The sequence below is a fragment of the Diceros bicornis genome, chromosome 34 (assembly GCF_020826845.1).
Source record: "Diceros bicornis minor isolate mBicDic1 chromosome 34, mDicBic1.mat.cur, whole genome shotgun sequence".
Lineage (NCBI taxonomy): Eukaryota > Metazoa > Chordata > Mammalia > Perissodactyla > Rhinocerotidae > Diceros > Diceros bicornis.
In genome coordinates, this window is record NC_080773.1 from 8052283 (window position 1) to 8058282 (window position 6000).

A 6000-nucleotide genomic window follows, 5' to 3' on the forward strand; every position below is an offset into this window, starting at 1 on the left:
AATAGAAGAAAGAATACTAAAATTCATATGGGGCAACAAAAGACTCCGAATAGCTAAAGCAATCCTAAGAAAAAAGAACAAAGCTGGAGGCATCACAATCCCTGACTTCAAAACATACTACAAAGCAATAGTAATCAAAACAGCATGGTACTGGTACAAAAACAGACACACAGATCAATGGAACAGAACTGAAAGCCCAGAAATAAAACCACACATATATGGACAGCTAATTTTTGACAAAGGAGCTAAGAACATACAATGGAGAAAGGAAAGTCTCTTCAATAAATGGTGTTGGGAAAACTGGACAGCCCCATGCAAAAGAATGAAAGTGGACCATCTGCTATCGCCATTCACAAAAATTAACTCAAAATGGATCAAAGACCTGAAGGTGAGACCTGAAACTATAAAACTCATAGAAGAAAGTATAGGCAACACACTATTTGACATTGGTCATAAAGGAATCTTTTCGGATGACATGCCTAGCCAGACTAGGGAAACTAAAGGAAAAATAAGCAAGTGGGACTTTATCAGATTAAAGAGCTTCTACAAGACAAACGAAACCAGAATCTAGATGAACAGACAACCCACCAGCTGGGAGAAAATATTTGCAAAACATATATCTGACAAGGGGCTAATCTCCATAATATATAAAGAACTCACACAACTGAACAACAAAAAAACAAACAACCCGATCAAAAAATGGGCAGAGGAAATGAACAGACACTCCTCCAAAGAAGTTATACAGATGGCCAATAGGCACATGAAAAGATGCTCAACATCACTAATCATCAGGGAAATGCAAATCAAAACAACACTAAGATATCACCTCACACCCGTTAGAATGGCTATAATCACCAAGACAAAAAACAACAAATGTTGGAGAGGATGTGGAGAAACAGGAACCGTCATACACAGCTGGTGGGAATGCAAACTGGTGCAGCCTCTATGGAAAACGGTATGGAGATTCCTCAAAGAAGTAAAAATAGAAATGCCCTATGATCCAGCTATCCCACTACTGGGAATCTATCCAACGAACTTGAAATCAACAATCCAAAGAGGCTTATGCACCCCTATGTTCATTGCAGCATTATTCACTATAGCCAACAAGTGGAAGCAACCTATACGTCCCTCGACTGATGACTGGATCAAGAAAATGTGGTATATATATACAATGGACTACTACTCAGCCATAAAAAAAGACAAAATCGTCCCATTTGCAACAACATGGATGGGCCTGGAGGGTATTATGTTAAGTGAAATAAGCCAGAAAGAGAAAGACAAACACTGTATGATCTCACTCATATGTGGAATATAAACCAACACATGGACAGAGAAATCTGTATTGTGGTTACCAGGGGCAATGGGGGTAGGGGGTGGACACAAGGGGTGAAGGGAGACATATATATGGTGATGGACAAACAAAAACGTACAACCCAAAATTTCACAATGTTATAAATTATTAAAACATCAATTAGAAAAAGTTGTCACTAATATTCACTTAGTCTCTACTCCCACTTGAAGTAGACTCCCTTGCCGATTTCCCTGCCTCTTCAACATCGTAGTTCCACATTCCAGGCTTATCATTTGTCTCTCAACCTTAGTGTATTTGCAAGATGGTGAGGCTTTCCAGATAGGTTTTAATTATGACAATTAAATCATTATCCCCCAGATTATTCTGAGGTTTACAAGTTTTACTGATCACTTTATTCACACCACTAAGGGAATGCTCTGTTCTCCTTGGTCCTGATTATAATATGTATATGTTACATGAGATGGTCATAGAGGCTAACTGTGCCTCCCACAGCACAGGCACTGATGGAGTACAGTAAAGCTTTTCCCACTTGAAATCACCCAGATAAAACACACCAGAAGCCCTCATCCTGGCCAATAATTGTTCTTGCTGGGTTTCATTCGCAAGTGAAAAATCTCACACAATGACACACCACTGTGACCTAGGAATCACTAGATTCATTTCTGAGGTACTTGAGGATCACCAGGTCTTTCTAACTTTTCTGGCCAATGGAAGCAAGACCCCTTCCAAGTTAACTGTAACAGATAGCATCTTCAAACGGAGACTCCGTTGAGGAATTGTGATTTGTCAAACCACTTGGAAAGTTGTCAACATCCAAAGAAGTCCTAATAATGGGAACCTCTAACTATCATATTTTGAGATAATTGTGCATTCACATGCAGTTTTAAGAAATAATACAGAGCAATCTTATATATCCTTCACCCAGTTTCCCCAGTAGCGACATCTGCATAACTGTAGTACAACCACACAACCATGACATTGACATTGATACAATCTGCTGACTGTATTGGGATTTCATCAGTTTTACATGTGCTTGTGTGTGATAGTAGTTAATTCAATGCAATTTCATCACATGTAGATTTTGTAACCACAAACCAGTCAAGATACAGAACAGTTTTTTCACAAGCATCCCTTGTGCTCCTCTCTTATAGCTCTAGCCATGTTCTTCCCTCCACCTCCCTTGCCCCTGGAAACCACTAATCTGTTCTCCATTTTTATAATTTTGTCATTTTTAAATGTTATACAAATGGAATCATACAGTATGTATGAGATTGACTTTTTTCACTCAGCAGATCCATCCAAGTTGTTGTTGTATAAACAGTTCATTCCCTTTTATTATTCAGTAGTACTTTATTGTATGAACGTATCACAGCTTAAACTGTTGAAGGGCATTTGGGTTAATTATAGTACTTGGCTATTATGGATAAAGGTGCTATGAATATTTTTGTACAGGTTTTAAACATAACTTTCCATTTCCCTGGGATAAATGCTGAAGAGTGCAATTGCTGGTTAATCTAGTAATAGCATGTTTAGTTTTTTAAGAAACTGGCAATGTGGCTGTACCATTTTACATTCCCACCAGCAGTGTATGTGAGACCCAGATTCTCTGCAAGCACGCCAGGATTTAGTGCCATCACAATTTTTTATTTTAGACGTTCTTTTTTTTTTAATTTTTTATTTATTTTTCCCCCAAAGCCCCAGTAGATAGTTGTATGTCACAGTTGTACATCCTTCTAGTTGCTGTATGTGGGACGCGGCCTCAGCATAGCCAGGCAAGCGGTGCGTCGGTGCACACCCGGGATCCGAACCCAGGCCGCCAGCAGCGGAGCGCACGCACTTAACCACTAAGCCACGGGGCCAGCCCCCTAGACGTTCTGATAGATACATGGTTCTGATAGATACCTTATTGTGGTTGAAATTTGCATTTTCCTGATGACTAATCAAGTTGAAAATCTTTTCATGTGCTTATTTGCCATCTGTATATCTTCATTGGTGAAATGTCTGTTCGTGTCTTTTGTCCAATTTCTAATTGGATTGTTTGATTTTTTACTGTTGGGTTTCAAGAGTTCTTTCAAATTCTATGTACAAGTACTTTGATATGTTTTGTGAATACTTTCTTCTAGTCTATAGCTTATGTTTTCACCCACTTAAAAGAGTCTTTCACAGCAAAAGTTTTTAATTTTGATGAGGCCCAATTTATCAATTATTCCCTTTATGGATCAAGCTTTTGTTGCCATGGCTAGGAACCCTTTGCCTATCCTAGATGCCAAAGGTATTTTCCTACATTCTTTACTAGATGTTTTATAGTTTTACATTTTTCATTTAAGTCTGTGATTCCTTTTGAGTTGATTTTTGTGTAAGGTATGAATTTTAGATCAAGCTTCATTTTGTTTTTCATAAATGTTGAATTTCTCCAGCACCATTTGTTATAAAGACTATTCTCCCTCCATGGAACGGCCTTTGCACATTTATTGAAAGTCACTTGGTCATATTTGTGTAGCTCTATTTCTGGATTTTCTATTCTGTTCCATTGATCTGCCAATACAATGCTGTCTTGATCACTGTAGCAATAGAGTAAGTCTTAATATTTGTTAAAGTGATTCCTCATGCTTTATTTTTCTTTTTCAAAATTGTTTTAGTTATGTTAGGTCATGTGCCCTTCCATACAAATTTTAGAGTAAGCTTCTTTATGTCTACAAAAAAATCTTCCTGGGATTTTGAAAGGAATTTCATTAAACTTATAGATCAATTAGGGGAGAACTGACATGCTTACTATGTTGAATCTTCTAACCCATGAGCACCATTTATGTACATCTTTCCATTTACTTAGGTTTTTAAAAATTTGTTTTAGCAGAATTTTGTAATTTTCAGCATACATACACTGTGCATGTTTTGTTTATACCTAAGTACTTAATTTTCTTCAGAATGATTGCAAATGGCAGTTTATTTTTAATATTGGTTTCCACATATTCATTGTTAGTATATAGAAATGTGATTGGTTTTTGTATGTTGACCTTGAATTTTATATTCTTCATGAGAACAATTATTAGTCCTAGAAGTATGTTTTGTTTTGAGATTCCTTGGGATTTTCTATGTAGACAATTATGCCATCAGCAAATAGGGACAGTTTCATGTCTCCTTTTCCAATTTATATGCCTTTTCTTTCTTTTTATTGCCTTATTATAGCAGCTAGAACTTCCAGGAATATGTTGAATAAGAGTGGTGAGAGCAGACATCCTTGTCCCCAGTACTAGGGGAAAGCATTTAATTAAGTATAATGTTAGCTGTGTTTTTTGTGGTGGCCAGGGCTGCCACTCTGGTGGGCTTGGAAAATGGGCTGTCACTCCTGTGGGCCCAGAGGGCAGAGCAATGAGCCTCAGAGGATTAATCTCAAGCCGTAGATCTAATGGAATTTGCCTTGCTAGGTTTTGGATATGCTTGGGACCTCTCACTCCTTTTTTTCCCTCCGATTTCTCCCTTTTGGAATGGGAGCATCTATCCTGTGTGTGTCCCAACATTGCATTTTGGAAGCACATAACTTACATGGTTTCATAGGTTCACAACTGGAGGGGAATTTTGCCTCAGGATGAATCATACCTCGTCTCACCCATACCTCATGTAGATGATATTTAGATGAGACTTTGGACTTGCAGTTGATGCTGGAATGGGTTAAAATTTTGGGGGCTGTTGGGATGGGGTGAATGCATTTTGCATGTGAGAAGGACATAACTATTGTGGGACAGAGGGTGGAATGTTATGGACTGAATTGTGTCCCCCCCTAATCCAACTGTTGAATTCCTAACCCCCAATGTGACTGTATTTGAAGAGAGAGCCTTTAAGGAGGTAATTAAGGTTAAAGGAGATCATAAATGTGGGGCCCTAATCCACTAGGACTGGTGTCGTTAAAAGAAGAGGAACAGACACCAGGAATGCATGTGCACAGAGGAAAAGCCATGTGAGAACACATGTGTGACACTTCTACAAGCCAGGAAGAAAGATCTCACCAGAAACCAACCCTGCTGACCTCTTGATCTTAGGCTTCCAGCCTCCAGAAGTGTGAGGAAATAAATTTCTGCTGGTTAAGCTACCCAGTCTGTGGTATTTTGTTATGGCTGCCTGAGCAGACTAATATAACCTCCTTGGATAAATTTTCTCCTAAATATTTTGTTTTCTATGATGCTATTGTAAATGGAATTGCTTTCTTAGTTGCTTTTTTGATTGTTCATTGCTGGCATATAGAAACCTAACGGATTTTGTGTGTTGACTTTGTAATCTACAACTTTGCTGAATTTGTTTATCACCTCTACCAGCTTGTTTTTTTTTTTTTTGGGGGGGTGAGGAAGACTAGCCCTGAGCTAACATCTGTTGCCAATCCTCCTCTTTTTGCTGAGGAAGATTGGCCCTGGGCTAACATCTGTGTCCATCTTCCTCTATTTTATGTGGGATGCCTACTACAGCATGGCTTGATAAGTGGTGCATAGGTACACACCTGGGATCTGAACCCACAAAACCCAGGCCGCTGAAGCAGAGCACATGAACTTAACCACTATGCCACCAGGCCGGCCCCTCTTGACCAGCTTTTTAATGGAATTTTTAGGGTTATCAACATAAAAACTCATGTCATCTATGAACAGATATAATTTTACCTCTTCCTTTCCAATTGGATACATTTTATTTCTTTTTCTTGC

General features: G+C 38.5%; 1 long non-coding RNA gene across 1 annotated transcript in view; it reads left to right on the top strand.

The window, feature by feature from the left end:
* LOC131397771 (uncharacterized) overlaps positions 1–5620 on the top strand; it is a 30848-nt gene extending 25228 nt beyond the window's left edge. The window contains exon 4 of the long non-coding RNA XR_009216787.1: positions 5204–5620. This is a non-coding gene — a long non-coding RNA (uncharacterized LOC131397771). The remainder of the gene's footprint in view (positions 1–5203) is intronic.
* Positions 5621–6000: the final 380 nt, after the last annotated feature.